This window comes from Panthera leo, chromosome A3 (assembly GCF_018350215.1).
Source record: "Panthera leo isolate Ple1 chromosome A3, P.leo_Ple1_pat1.1, whole genome shotgun sequence".
Taxonomy (NCBI): domain Eukaryota; kingdom Metazoa; phylum Chordata; class Mammalia; order Carnivora; family Felidae; genus Panthera; species Panthera leo.
Window position 1 is genome coordinate 137,127,347 of NC_056681.1, and position 15,637 is coordinate 137,142,983.

Below are 15,637 nucleotides of genomic sequence, written 5' to 3' on the forward strand. Positions count from 1 at the left end.
CTCTCCACATCTGTGTCAATGCGAAACGTGTTTCACTCAGTGTCCATACGAAAGTCCCTGCTCCGCTTGTCGTGATTTAGTCCAGCAGCCGCTGCACCAGTGTTTTGCTTCGTTTCTTACAAAACGTCTGTTTCCACGTGTCGGGAGCTTGGGAATCACCACTCTGTCCTCACATCGAAGTACAACGCTGAACAGACCAAAAATCAACAACTCCGGTCAGACCCATAGGAGACGGGTCCTCCTGCCCCCAAGACTGGAGAGACACATGTCAATACAGAGACCTGTGGCTTCCCAGAGCTGACCTGCCAGCAGGCACCACGGCCAGTGCCAGGGAGGGAAAGTGAAGTTGCAGAATTTCTGGAGTGTCAGTGTGGACGACTCTGAGAGTTGAAAACTCCGAGAGGACCCAGTCACGGTGGTTCCATAACACTGTAAAATTCACCCCTAGGAGCTCCCCAGGTGCTCACGGTACATACTGAAGAAAAACCTCTTGTGCTTCTGGTGGGGGAAGGGGGAGAGAAACCATTCCAAAATACCCCCCACCCCCAGCGCTCTGTCCTTAGCAAAGCCTGCCCTCGGGGGAATCCACCTAAGCAGAACCTCCCCTGACAGAGTGAGGTGATGATCAAAGCCCAACTGGCCTGAAGGAGGGAAACACCCAACTCCAGCCCCTCCAGCCAGCCATCTTGTTGCACCTATGGGGGAAAGAAAAACCAGAGAAGCATTTGTGAAGCCCACAGGCCAGAGGCACAGCCTCCCTGGAGGACTGAGGCCTGATCTCAGGACCGTAGAACACTGTCCCATCCCCATGTCTCACCACCACATCATCAAAGGCCTGTTGACAGCACGTCCTTTACCGGAACATCCTGTTTGGCTGTCAAGAAAAAAACTACAAGGTATACTAGCAGACAAAAAATGCAATTTGGAAAGACAGAGCATCAGACCCAGACACGGCAGGGATGCTGGAACCGCCAGACCAGGAATTTAGAACAACCACGATGAGCAAGCTGAGGACTGTAATCGACGAGGTGGACAGCACGCGACAGCAGATGGACAACGTGAGCAGAGACTGGAAGTTCTGAGAAAAGACAACGGCAGACACACGGTAACAGAAATGGAGAACGCCCTTGACAGAAGCATCAGTCATCAGTAGGCTGGACAGAGCTCAGGAATCTCTGAGAACGTCTCGTTAGAAACCCTCATTGCTGACAAGCAAAGAGAACAAAGGCCAAATAAAATAGAAAAGGAGATCCAAGGCCTGTGGGACAACTATACGTAGACATGTGTGGAATGGGAATGGGAAAGGAGAAGGAAGAGAGAAAGCAGCAGAAGGAATATTTGAAACAACAAGGACTGAGAACGTCCCCCAAATGAATGTCAGACACCAAACCACATATCCAAAAAGCAAGGAGAACATCAAACAGGTTCAGTGCAAACGAAACAAAACTGCACCTCGATATACCATTTTCAAAGTGCAGGGGGGAAAAAAAATAACAAAATCCTAAAAGAAGACAGGAGGGAAAAAAACGCTTTACTTATGGAGGAACAAAGGTAAGAATCATATTCAACTTCTCCTCGGAAACCACACAAACAGGAAGACAATGGACTGAAATATTTCCAGTGTGAGGGGAAAAAAAATCACCAACCTAGAATTCTTCTCAATTATCGTTCAAAAGTGAAAGAGAAGACTTTCTCAAACAGTCCTGAGGGAATCTGTTCCAGTAGCCCTGCCTTGCAAAAAAATGTTAAGAGAAGTTTTCTGAAGAGAAGGGAAATAATATATGTCTGAAACTTAGATCTACATAAAGAAAGGAAGATCAGCCCGGGGCACCTGGGTGGCTCAGTGGGTTGAGCATCTGACTCTTGATTTTGGCTCAGGTCATATCTCACAGTTCATGCGTTGGAGCCCCACATCGGGCTGGCCCTGTGCTGACAGCATGGAGCCTGCTTGGGATTCCCTCTCTCTCTCTCTCTCTCTCTCTCTCTCTCATTCTCTCTCAAAATACATAAACATTACAAAAAAAAAAAGAAAGGAAGGAAGGAAGAGCATCAAAGAAGGAGCAAGTAAGATAAATAAAGTTTTACTTTTTTATTCTTACTTGACCTAGCATATAACAGTTTGTTCAAAACAATAAGGACTACAATGTATTTGATTACAAATGCTTACATATATATATCTTAGGTGTGTGATAGATAAGTACATATACGTGCGGATGCAGGCTTACATGTACATGAGAGAAATGGCAGCAATGACACAGAGACAGGAGGATCACGATTGTTTTGTCATTATTAGATATTCACACCACCCATGAAGCGGTCAGAGATATTTAACAGTGAACTTGGATTAGATGGAAATAGACATTGCAAATTCTAGGGCGGCCAGTTAAAAAAGGTTAAAAAACCAGTTAGTTGGTACACTAAGCGAGAAAGAAACAGAATCATATGAAATGCTCAGTTCAAAACCACAAAAGATAGCAGAAGAGTAGAAGACGAAAAAAAATTGGAACAAAGAACAAGGGAAATGAAGAGAAAATGGTGACAAATACGGTAATTATTAATCTGACTATGTCAATAACCACCTTGAATGTCAGTGGTCTAAACGCCCCGATTAAAAGACGAAGATGGTCAGGGTGGATAGAAAACAAGAACCAGCATATGTTGCCTACAAGAAACCCACTGTAAATACAGAGACACACACAGATTTAGGGTAACCGGACGGAGAAAGCTATGCCATGCTAACCGTAACCAAGAGAAAGCAGCTCTGGCCGTGTGAATTTCAGACACGAAACAACGATAGACCAATGCGGACACCAAGGAATGCGAAGAAAACTTAACGTCCGAATTTCGCCTTATTTATCCAAATAGCAAGTTAGGTAAAAAAAAAAAAACACATATTCACGTAAGCATTCCATTTCATCTCGGTGACAGCCCAGACCCAAGAGACAGCCCGCGGGTCAGGGACACCGAGTTTTCAATTTGCCCTCACGGGGAGTCCCCGTTTCCGCACACAGGTAGAGGGGCAGGCTCTGGGCCAGAAGAGATTTGGAGCAGCTCTGAAGCCCGTTTGGGGAATCGTTCTCATTTTCCATCTCAGGTGCGCGGTCACATAGAACATTTCACCAGGCTCACAGCTGCAACACAGCCACGGCGGAAGGAGAGAGAGCATGAGAATGAGCTACCTGCCTCTTTTTTAAAAAAACATTTATTTATTTTGAGAGAGAGAGAGAGAGAGAGCAGGGGAGGGACGGAGACAGGGAGACACAGCATCCGAAGCAGCTCCAGGCTCCTAGCTGTCAGCACAGAGCCCGACGCAGGGCTCGAACTCACAAGCGGTGAGATCCTGACCTGAGCCGGAGTCAGACGCTTAACCGACCCAGCCCCCCAGCCGCCCCCACAATTTTACAATTCTAAATGTAAAGTGTGCGATACAATGTTTTAAATGTATACACAAGGGCGCTCAGTCAATTGAGCATCCAAATCTGGATTTCAGCTCAGGTCATGATCTCACGATAGGATGGAGCCCTGTGTCAGGCTTTGTGCTGAGTGCATAGGCTGCTTAAGATTTTCTCTCTGCCCCTCCCCTACTTGCATGGTCTCTCCCTCCCTCCCTCTCTCTCTCTTTCTCTCTCTCTCTCTCTAAAAAAAGTGAGAAAAACAGGGAAAAATGAATTTCCATTAATAAGGAATTAGCATAGAAAACTGAGATACCTTCATATAATATGCCCTAGGTTCTAATAAAATTGGTGATTATTTTACCGACAAATGCAGAGTTCCACAGCTTGTTGTCAGGTGAAAAGTAAGAGTTATGGAAAAGCAATCATTACACGACCCGCTTATAAAACGTTAGTGAGAATGCGCAGGGAAGCAGTTCAAGGTTTGGTCATCGGAATGTTACAGAAGTTTTCTCTAGATGATTTTGTGATTTTAGATGTTTTTTCCTTTCCTCATATTTTCTTATTTTACATTTTCAAAGAGCACATATTACGTTTCCAAAACAAAAAGCAATCATAAAATAAATAACATTTTTCTCACTGGGAACATATATTCTTAGTAGAAATTTTAGAAAATGAAGCAAGCTCAGGGAAGAAAAATTAGAAATCACTAAATCTTACCATCCTGAGAGATCGCCTCTTTCTTTTGCTTATCCGTCTACATATTTATATACATGTTTTTAAATAAAAAGAGAAAAATGATATACCTATTTGTAACGACTTCATTGTTTCATCTTACAAATGATCATACGCGAATTTTAATGTTAGTGAATATTCTCGTGAAATGTCCTTTTTAATGGCTACATATTGTAAAATATACATAATTCATGTAACCAACTACCTATTACTGGACAATTAGGAGGAGAGCTGTGTGTTAAAGCAGCCATTAGGAGTTAATGAGCTAGGTTTGTGTTCTTTCCAAAACAATATAAGCTCATAAAAAGACACAGCCTTTGTGCATGCTGTATTCTGTTAAAACATCTAACACAGTCAGTGATCAGACAAAACAAGGTGATTCCAATCCAGCCAAGATTCAACATGCTCACGGATACGGCGGATATCTGGTGCCATTACAGCTAGGGAAAATGAAACACTTTTCCCTATTCTAGACATTTCGAAGCACCCTGAGATCAGCTAAGATTGATGTCAGGCACGTGCCTATATTTAGGAAGTGAAAAGTTGTGTGCACAGCGCAGAGGGTTCTGAGCCAAGGAGATAGGAGCTGGATTTCTTTTAAGCCCCTTTAATAGCTCGAAAATCTTGGACAGGGTATCCTACCTTCCATCTCGTAAGGACATCTATAGGATAAGCTTAAGTGATGCTTTAAGTCCCAGGTACGTGGTTGGCTCTCAGCATATGGCTCTTGTCACTACATACTGGGGCTGACGATACTAAGAATAACTAGCACAGCAAGGAACACGCTTGGATAGTTTACTATTATTATATACACCTTTTCCAAATAAGCGGTTAAATGTTTCACTTCGAAAGTAAAGTGAGCCTTGCTGTTCATTTCCTAAAACACCACTTTGCAGAGTTGTTAGGACATTTCTGATGTGCTGTATCTTATGGGAAGATGATTGCTAGCATATTGTGGAGGGCTAAGTTGAGCTGCAGCTCCTTGCAGCTGTGTGATACCCAAACCCAAAGACAAATCTGCGCCCTGTGCATCCAAGGTGCCATGGCGGAGAAGGAGCAGGAAGGTTAGGGACATTAAAACTGGCGTTTGGGAGAGGGCGTTGAAACCAGCGCTCACCGGTCCTTAGCAATGAGCAAAGGCCGGGGGGGGGGGGGGGGGGCGGTGGGGAGAGAACCAGAGAACCCCCACCCCACGATGCTCCTCTGAAAGCCCAAGGTTCTCCGCGGACGTGGACGTGCAACCACAGGCCGGCCCTCCAGGGGGCGCCTCTGAGCGGCTCGTGTCCAGGTAGTTTTTGGACTCTAAGGACTCCACCTTCCACAGGCTATTGAAGACCAGACTTCGATTTTACCTGGCTGCAGATTTTTCCCAAAATCTGGTAAGTTTCCAATTCATTTGCTTTCAATTACATGATGAGTAACAAAGCCCTACGTCCTCCCCTATGCAGACTGTCACATCTTAGGTTCCATATATTTCCTAGTACCAAATTCTCTATCTCTGATGACATTCCATGGACGTTTCTCTCTCACTGAACACAGTCCGTGTGTCCGAGACCCAGGGCCGGTGTGCAGGTGCTCTCCTGCACGCAGGTGTTCTAGAGACAGGAAGAAAATGGGGGCAGAGCTGCCTCATTATTCTAGGGACTCATTTCCTAAACGGGGAGACCGCATACAACATAGGCAACTACACGTTTGCACCATGCACATCATTAATTCTCATATTTTGGATGGTAGCCTGAGCTATTTTTCCAGAAAGCTCCTTTCCCTTCAATTTATAAAAATGCATCCCTGTTGCAAAACCAGAACTTTTCAGAGAAATCCATGAAGGAAAGAGAAACTAATAAAAGTCCATTTTTTTTCCCATAAGCCGAGATCCACTTAAATTGTTAGATTTGGGGGCTTTCGATTCTCAAAAGCTACTATATTAAATATTAAATAACCTTGTATCTTGCAAGAGTATTTGGAGTTGGTAACATGAAGAAAATCCTATTTTGTTCTTCCAAGAAGATCATTTTGGAAGTTGATTTTAAAATATCATAATGTCTTAGGGTCAAAATTCTTTCTAGACGAGCATATTTCAAATTCTTATGAAAGCCGCACGTGACCTCGGGATTTCAAAACTAGAAATCTGCTTTACAGAAACTCTGCAGAAAATGATTCCACAAAATTTACATGTCCTGCATTTTAAGAGCATAACTTATAAATAAATCCTCTGGATTTTCCCAAGACTCCATGAGAGTTTAGATTATATCAAAATAAAACTACAACCTAGACCTCACTGTTTCCCACCTACATATTCAATTCTTAAAGCTTCACAGGAAGCTCACGTTCATTTTGTAAATTGACATTTGTGTGGCCACTGACTTTCTTATATGTATATAACCAGTCCCTTCATTACAATGCACAAAAATTTCACATTTTATTTTTGTGACTGGCACAAAATTACACAAGTTAAATTCCTCTTAGTTAATGTAGCAAATTACCCACATCTTAGACGTTCACATCTACCAACAATGTTGTGTTTTAATTACAGAGGCCATTTCTTTAATCTGTTTGTCATATGCAGTATTTACAGAGTAAATAGGAAAAAGACAGAAATAGCTGTTTTTCTTTTTAAATGCCTATTCTTTCCCTATCTAAACAGTGCAAACTTACTCATCAAAGTATAGCTGGAAAGCATAGGGAATCAGAAAAAACAAGCTGCCTGTATGAAAACAACTAATTACGACCACTTTTCACATTTCAATGCTTGTTCTTCCAGTTTCAGTTATAAACATATGGCCCGCCTGCTTAGGACGATATGTTATCGATGAGCATTTTGTCTTCAGCGTAATCTTAATGGGGCCTCCGTATCTCAAGAAGGACATGCACCGTGCGGTTTTTCACAATGGTAAATAAAATTGCATTATTTAGGATTTATAATTTTACTCAACACATAGAGCTGGAAGGTGTGATATATGAGCGCTCACCACTTGTAATACACACGCAGTTATCCTCACCGAGCCCGCCCTCGGGAGACAAATACTCAGACGAGTCATTTGAATACAATGGGCCAAATGACCTTGGATCAAAGGGGCCCCAGACCCCAATATCTTTTGTTTGCTAAGCTTTGTTTCTAAGTTTGAGGTAATTTCCTTTGAATAAAGTTCCTTCTGGAAATGTGGTGAGTAAACCAATGGGTGAGACAATTTTTTAAGTTTGTTGTTGGTTTTTTTTTTTTAACAAATTAGTCAGCATCTCCAGATCGACATGAATTAAAACATGGTGGTAATAAACACCCTGATTTTGAGTCCATTCTTGCCAGCCGGGTCTAGGTTGCACTGCAGTTAAGTAGAATGGACACTACAGTTAGAGGTCGATATATTTTATTACACTAAAGAAGCGCATTTTCTTTTACTAAGATGATAGACGGTGAGTTTTAAACTTTGTGGAAATTCTTTTCAATATGTTTTGAAACGAGCGTTCAACTGTTCTTATTCGACGTATTGATGGCCTTAGTGACTGCATCTGTGAGTGTACTCTTGAATCGTATTTGGTAATGTTTTAATATTGATTTATATTCATAAGTGAAATTTGTCTCTTATTTCCTTTTTGTGCCATGTTTTTCTTCTTACGTGCTCTCAGGGCCATCTATTTGTTTTCTTTCTGGAAGAAATGGAGTTATTTTCCGATTTTTTTTCTACCCGTTTATTAGATGGAGTAACCCAGTTAGGGTATCTTAGTTTACCGTCTCTTCATCCGCAAGACGTTTATAATTATAATTTCTGAATCCCTACCTAATAGGATTATTCTATAGTCCAAGCGTAAAGCACATGACAGTACCTGGGATACTTGGAATATATACCACTTTAATGCTACAAACATGTTAATTATTATTCTCTAACATCAAAAATATAATTTGAATAACTGTTTCACGCAAGTGTGAAATAAATCACCAATAAGTGTGGGTAAACTCATAGGTACTTTTTCATTTGGGAGCCAGACATTTAAGGTCACATATATCTGATAATACTTCAAATTCTTTTGGGGGCTGGCTCGCTTACTTCTTGACCTCTAATACAATGCAGGTTGGGTTTTTTAATTTGTCTTGCCTAGAATTTCACTATTTATATTCTATTTTGTAATATATGTATTGTAATGCTACTTTTCCATTCTTTTAAATCATGCCGTGATGTTTAGCATATTGTTCCGTGAATTTCAACAAATGAATATAGTAACATAACCATCATAATCTGAATACAGATCTGTTCTAGTGCACCAAAAAAAATACCCAGTGCCCTTCTACAGTGAACCTCTTTCTTTACCCCTAGACAAGAGATACACTTTTCATTCCTAGTTTTTCCTTTTCCAGAATGCTATATAAAGAAAACCATACAGAATGCAAACTTTTGCACGATTCTGGCTTCTTTTCCTTAGTGTAATGCATGCAAGATTCACTCATGTTGTTCCCTTACTACTGAATAGTAGGTTGTTGCACTAATGTACCTTAGTTTATTTATCAGTCCCCTGGTTAAAAAAAAATTAGGTCATTTCCAAATGTTGAAGTTAACGAAGAAGCTGTGACGAATATTTGCATATCGGTCTATCCGTGAACACAGGTTTTTATTTCCGTTAAATGTCCAGGAGCAGGAGTGATGAGTCATTTGATAATTGTAGGTTTATCTTTAAAAGAAACCGTTGGGGCGCCTGGGTGGCTCAGTCGGTTAAGCGTCCGACTTCGGCTCAGGTCATGATCTCACAATCTGTGAGTTCGAGCCCCGCGTCAGGCTCTGTGCTGACAGCTCAGAGCCTGGAGCCTGTTTCAGATTCTGTGTCTCCCTCTCTCTGACCCTCCCCCGTTCATGCTCTGTCTCTCTCTGTCTCAAAAATAAATAAAGGTTAAAAAAATTTTTTTTAATAAAAAATAAAAAATAAATAAAAGAAACCGTCAAACTCTTACCTAAAGAGGCTACAAAGCGTCAACTCCTGGTTAGAAGGTAACGATAAGGATTCGATCTCTTCTTATGCCTGAAACAATTAAAAAGTCGGACAAAATGTATGAAACGATTGTCTTCAAGAAGTGAGACATCAGGCAGTGGAGCACAGTGGTCCCAGAGAGAAGGAAAACCACAAGGGAAACCATAGGATTGCCACAGTTTACTGCTGGGACGAGAAAAGATACACCGTACAAACACCATACAAAAGAAAACTTCACTAACTCTACTAATATCAGATGAGGTGGATTTCAGAGCAGAATATGACAAGGGACATTATTTCCTAATAAAAAAGGAGTCAGATCATCGGGAGGATAAAAAAAATTGTAAATCTTTGTGTGAGTAGCAACCAATATTAAAATATAAGAAGTAAGCCTTCGGGGCGCCTGGGTGGCTCAGTCGGCTGAGTGTCCGACTTTGACTTCGGCTCAGGTCATGATCTCATGGCTCGTGAGTTCGAGCCTCACGATGGGTCTGTGCTGACAGCTCAGAGCCTGGAGCCTGCTTTGGATTCTGTGTCTCCCTCTCTCTCTGCCTCTCCCCCGCTCACACTCTGTCTCTCAAAAATAAATAAACATTAAAAAAAAGAAGTAAGCCTTCACTGACGGTATCCCCACAATCTTTATTTCTACCGATAATCTGTCCACGACAATGTAGGTATCCCTACAACAGTACGATTTTCTCCACATGCTCCTCACTCCCTTCTCGGTCCTCTCCATCAAGATCTTTAAAGGCCATGTTTCTATTCACAGTCTGCTCAAGGCATTGTAGCCATCTTCTATCATTCTCCTCAAAATTCTTCCAGCCTGTTCACTGGCCAGTTGCAGGGCTTCTGCCCCAATTCCAGGCATCTGTCACAGCAGTGCCCTGACTACAGGTGTCCAAAGTGGGATCCATCTTGTACCGCTTCCATAACGCTTAAAATTACCTAACGATTGTCTTCTGATTGGTGAACACCCTCCCTCCGTCCCTTGATTTGATATTCTGTTTTGTTGGGGGATAGCAAATTTTCACAGACATCTCACTGTCCTTGAGAACCGTGGTCAATATCAGTCATTTAGAGAGTGGGATAATTCCTGCATATTTCCACGCATGTACAGATCGTCATGAAGACAAGCAATGGCGGTAATCCCAAATGGAAGAGGTTGGGCATTTTCGCTCCACTTAGCCTTTTACTAGAAAGTCCCACCAGATGCCAGTGCCGTTCAGTCCACATCATCGCCACTGTGATGGCTAAGTCAAAGAACTTGTGTTTTTCCTCATAAAACAATGTGAAGGGAATCTTTCCCAATGTCTTGGAATTTCGGCTAAGGCCTTAGAGCTGAGAGCAACGGGTCCTAAGTGCCTCATGTTTTAAAGAGAAGAACTGGTACAATCCTAGCGGATATTCTCTAAGGTAGCGAGACTGAAATAGGAAACAATACTCCAGAGTCTATGTCATATAATGAATTCTAGGATGATACTGGAGACATTTGCTTGAAGGAATTTATGAGGATAGAGGATGCTATGTTGTAGGAGGGGAGAGGAGGAGGAGTGTGTTCCTTGGACCCAAATAAGGAAACCTGAAGAAACCATACAACACATCATCATCTTCAATTTTAAATATTTACCATGTTCTTGATGCTCTTCTAAGTGCTGTACCTGAATTGATTCAATCTTCACAACTTTATGAAGTGGATTTGCTTATCTTCCCCATTTGAAAGCTGGGTAAATTGAGACTCACAGATGTTATACAATGTCTTCTAGTCACATGGATCCGTGGCAGAGCTGTGAAAATGTATAGTTGCACCCAGCGCTATAGAAGGGACTTCTCAGGAGAGCGTGGCGTCTGTCCTTTGAAGTTCGGGAGCACCAGTGACTTTCCAGAGCAACCCACAATGTCCGCGTGAGGAGAGAAAGGAGCAGTGAGAAGAACTCGTGATTCTCAGAAGACATGTGAGCTTTCCAAGACCTGATGCTATACCGTGAAAGAGGGCTAAATTTTAGTAGCAGTAAAGGAGACATTTCCAAGAAGGAGGCCTTCCAAGATGGGGGGATTCCAGACAGGGATATATTGCCAGGGGCGGGAGCTGGTGGGAGTTTGTGAGAGGTCAGCCAGAGCAGACATCACCTGAATCAAAGATTTAGCAAGGAGGTCCTAGCAGAGATCGGTGAGGAGCCTACCAACACACACCAGGAGACAGTCAGTACTTGGATGCCTTCCCAAGAGTCAGCATTCCACAGCCAAGAAAGAACCACAGATAGCACAAGCAAACTAGATGTTCTGCCATTGACCTGCAGTTTCTACAGCTTCTTGGAATCCACTCAACTTTCGTGAGTCCCAAAATCCTTGCTCGTGAAAACAGGGGCAATAAGGCTACCTTGTGCGGAAGCCGTGAGGAGCAGAACTGATGAACGAAGAGCCCTTGGCGTGCCTCCTGACACGTGAATCAGCTTGATGATCACCAATGCCGTAGAGCCAAGGTGACCTGCTTCCCATGTACATCTGAAGGCATTTCAGAAGGCTGCACTGTATTTTTTTCTTGAAGACACTGCCTCATAAAACTGGAAGTGATGCTTTTACTTAGCGAAAAGATAATATTTTTATGTATACTTCTGAATTGAAAACGTACATACGTAAAAGCAGTGGTCACAATTGAAGGACTGGAAACGTATTAGTTATTCCTTCACTTTCTTCTATTTATAAAACAGCGGGCAACTGGGGCCCCTGGGTGGCTCAGTTGGTTGAGCACCCAAGTCTTGATTTGGGCTCAGGTCCTGGGATCGAGCCCCGTGTCAGGCTCTGCCCTGACACTGCGGAGCCTCCTTGGGATTCTCTCTTTTCCTCTCTCTGTGCCCCTCTCCCCTGCTCACTCTCTGTCTCTGCCTCAAAATAAAGAAATAAACATTTGAAAACCGTGGGCAACTAATTCAATTCAAAGTTTTCCTAGAACCCAGCTCGTGCAAGACAAATGTAAAGTGGCCTGAGGAGTGCCATCAGCAAGTAATGGACAAGACGCCGTTCCTGACGTTCGGAGACTCACGATCACAAGAGGGAAATAAGCGATGAAAATACAGGCAAATGAAAGAACTTGGAAATGTATAAATAGGTTAATACTTTGTTACTGCCTCAAATTGCAGAGAGGGAGCAGACAGCATGTAAGAGAAACTAACACCGGAGTCACAGAGGAGGAGAGAAAATGAAGAGTGACCAGGGATCCGAAGGATGCCAGAGAGTCTGACTTTTAGCCTCCTCTTTCCTCGGGCAGGTAGGAGTCATAGAACGGAAGATACCAAGCGCCGTGTTGAAAAAGTCTAGCTGCAATGGGAATTTCTGGAAGATTCTTAAAGACAAAAATGCATGAGAATAATACCGATTTATGGAGAAAGATTTGTACTGTTCAGGAGAGACTGAAGAAAGTACGGAATAGAGGCCGAGAGATATAATAAGAAAGCGTTGTGGAAATACTTACTGGCAAGAGGAAACGAAATCATGAACACAGACTGTAGAGTTAAGAACAAAAAAAGACAGAACACATGAGGGACTTGTTAAGATGTAATGGCCAACATTTATAATACTATTTGGAGAAATTCAATAATGGAAAATACAATGAATACCTAAAACAACTTTCAAAAAAACCAATTTCACCATATAATTGAGAAGCCAAAGGATTGGTGTAATGGGAGTCATTAGCAAGAAAATAATGAAGAACCAGATTTGTTTCTGTATTAACTAACCGAACAATATGGAAACTTCGAGAGGCTATCAAAAATGGAATATAAATGAAGCAAGGGGACCATAAAGCACGAACATTAGGATCAGAGACAGCCCAACTTTGGTATTTCTGGAAAAACAAAAAAAGTCACAATATTGTCATGACTTGCTATCTTAAAAAATTGACCAATAAATTTTATCCTAAAGGAAATAACTTTACATACTTCTGGAGAGGAAAATTCCACTTCTATACCCATAAGAAAGTCCAACTTCACAGTAGAAAGGTAAAAGGAAAATTGGGTCATATTTGAAATTATTTATCTATTCTTCCTGGTCCCAAGATGTTGCAAATGGAGTAATTTATTTGTCAATTATGTTTCAATAAGGCTGGGACAAAATGGAGTTAGTCAGGTCACCAAGCACAAGTCACAAGTCCAATGATCTGTTCACTTACGTAAAGAAGAATTTTTACTTCTGCTAGGAATGCATTCACTTGCTCACTAGCTTAACCATAAATGAACACCAGCTATGCAATAAAATTGCATTTGATTTATAAAGAACCGTAATCTAAAAAGATGGGAAACATGTGTCTTACACAGAGATAAATATAAAGTCAAACAGTTTGTTTTAATGTTCACCCGTGGACAAAAGATAAAAATACTACAGTTAATTACAGTAGCTATGCAGTCAGCTCAGGTTGCGAGGCATAACTGATGGAAAATAGGCGACCACCATTCATAATGGAAATAAGAATTTTCAGCTGGAGGAGAAGGGAAGTAAAAACTGGAAGTAAACATTTTCAATTCACTTTTATTGTTTGACATTTCAGTATAGAAATGCCTTATACCCAGCATCTGGTTTATATTTTATCTCCTTCCGTTAAAAAAAAAATCAAAACTATCGTTTACCTTTTAGAAGATACGGCAGCAAATATTTCTATGGTAAATTTCGCGAATAAATGTGAGTGTGTTACGTTCTCGTACACATACTTGAGCAAAGCAAGTCTATTTCAGAACGGAACTGGGTAGATTTAGCCCATATAAATTGGGTTCTATTCAAAATCTTAGGATCCTAAAATTCATGGGTTAAGTAATTTAAAACACAAATATACTTCTTAACATTTTATTTTTAAAATATCAGCTCTGGAGTGCCTGGGTGGCTCAGACAGTTAAGTGTCCGACTTCGGCTCAGGTCACGATCTCACTGTCGGTGAGTTGGAGCCCCGCGTCGGGCTCTGTGCTGACAGCTTAGAGCCTGGAACCTGCTTCAAACTCTGTGTCTGCTTCTCTCTCTGCCCCTCCCCTGCCACTCTCTGTCTCTCTCTCTCTCTCTCTCTCTCTCAAAACTAAAATAAACATTAAATTTTTTTTTAATATCAGCCCTAAATAATCTCATTTGAACAATTAATTTCAGTTTAGGGAAGTTGCCTCGTTTATTGATGGTAATAAAACCACAGATTTGTTAAAATATATAGACTGGCTGTTCCAAGTTTCATTCCCAGTTCTGTGCACACATTCATACAGTGTGATGTGGCAAATATTCAAGTGCTCTTTACAGGAACAGATGGTTAGACACAATTAATAAGGAGCCTTGAGTTATTTGCATATTCATTAGATAATATCAGTTATTCCTCAGCAAGAACAAAGAATTACACAAATGGTGTTCATGTTTCCTCCCATTAACACATTATTAAAAGCGAAATGTCTGTGTTAAAAATGAGACAGATAGTGATCCTTGACTGTAGAGCAACCTAGCATTATCCATTTGGGTTTTTAACATGATAATAAAAGCGTGTTGCCCTTCTGTAATTTATTCTCGCTTTTATAACAGAGAGAGCACAAAGATACACCATGTTTTCCTTGTTTTGTACTGTGCCCCCCACCCCCACTCCACTCTGCTTTGTCTTCCTGTATAGATGGCTTCCGGGAGAGAGGTCAGGTCGGGGAAAATTAAATAAGTTTTTATTTTAGTTACAAAAAAAAAAATTATCCGGAGAACCAGACAGAGAAATAAAACAATAAAAAAATCCTTACTGACTTTGGAACCCATATAAAAGCCCTTTCTGATGATCTTGTTGATAAATATGGAAAATGTGCAGATAAGAAATCAAGTTATAATTGAAACATAGAAGAACGACTAGTTAATTTTTAATCTGTTTTCTAATTTAAACAAATTCAAATAAAATTACTTTGTCTTCAGGCTATGGATTTTTCCCATCACTTCCTTTGTCATCAGTATACAAGAATGCCTGAAAAGTTGTTGGAAATAAAAAAATAAGTGACCTTTGCTTAATCAAAAAAAATTAAAGCCATTTCTACACAAAGCCCTGGTTTGGGGAGGATAAATAAAAACACATCTGAGAAAAAGATACAAAGCAGTGATGGTATTGATGCCGACATTTTGCCCTGGACGTGAGTGATGGGAATTTACTTCTTTCTAGAACCACACTGTCTAGGGTGTCTGGGTGGCTCAGTCGGTTAAGCGTCCGACTTCAGGTCAGGTCACGATCTCACGATCTCGCGGCCCGTGAGTTCAAGCCCCGCTTCGGGCTCTGGGCTGATGGCTCAGAGCTTGGAGCCTGCTTCCGATTCTGTGTCTCCCTCTCTCTCTGCTCCTCCCCTGTTCATGCTCTGTCTCTCTCTCTGTCTCAAAAATAAATAAACGTTAAAAAAAAAAATTTTAGAACCGTGCTGTCCAATATGGTCAGCGCCTGTCATGCTTGGCTTTCTGAATTTGTATTTTGGCTTCAATTAAAAATAAACATTAAAATGCAGTTTTTCAGCCACACTGGCCACATCTTGGGTGTTCCATAAGCACATGTGGCTGCTGGACTGGACAGCATA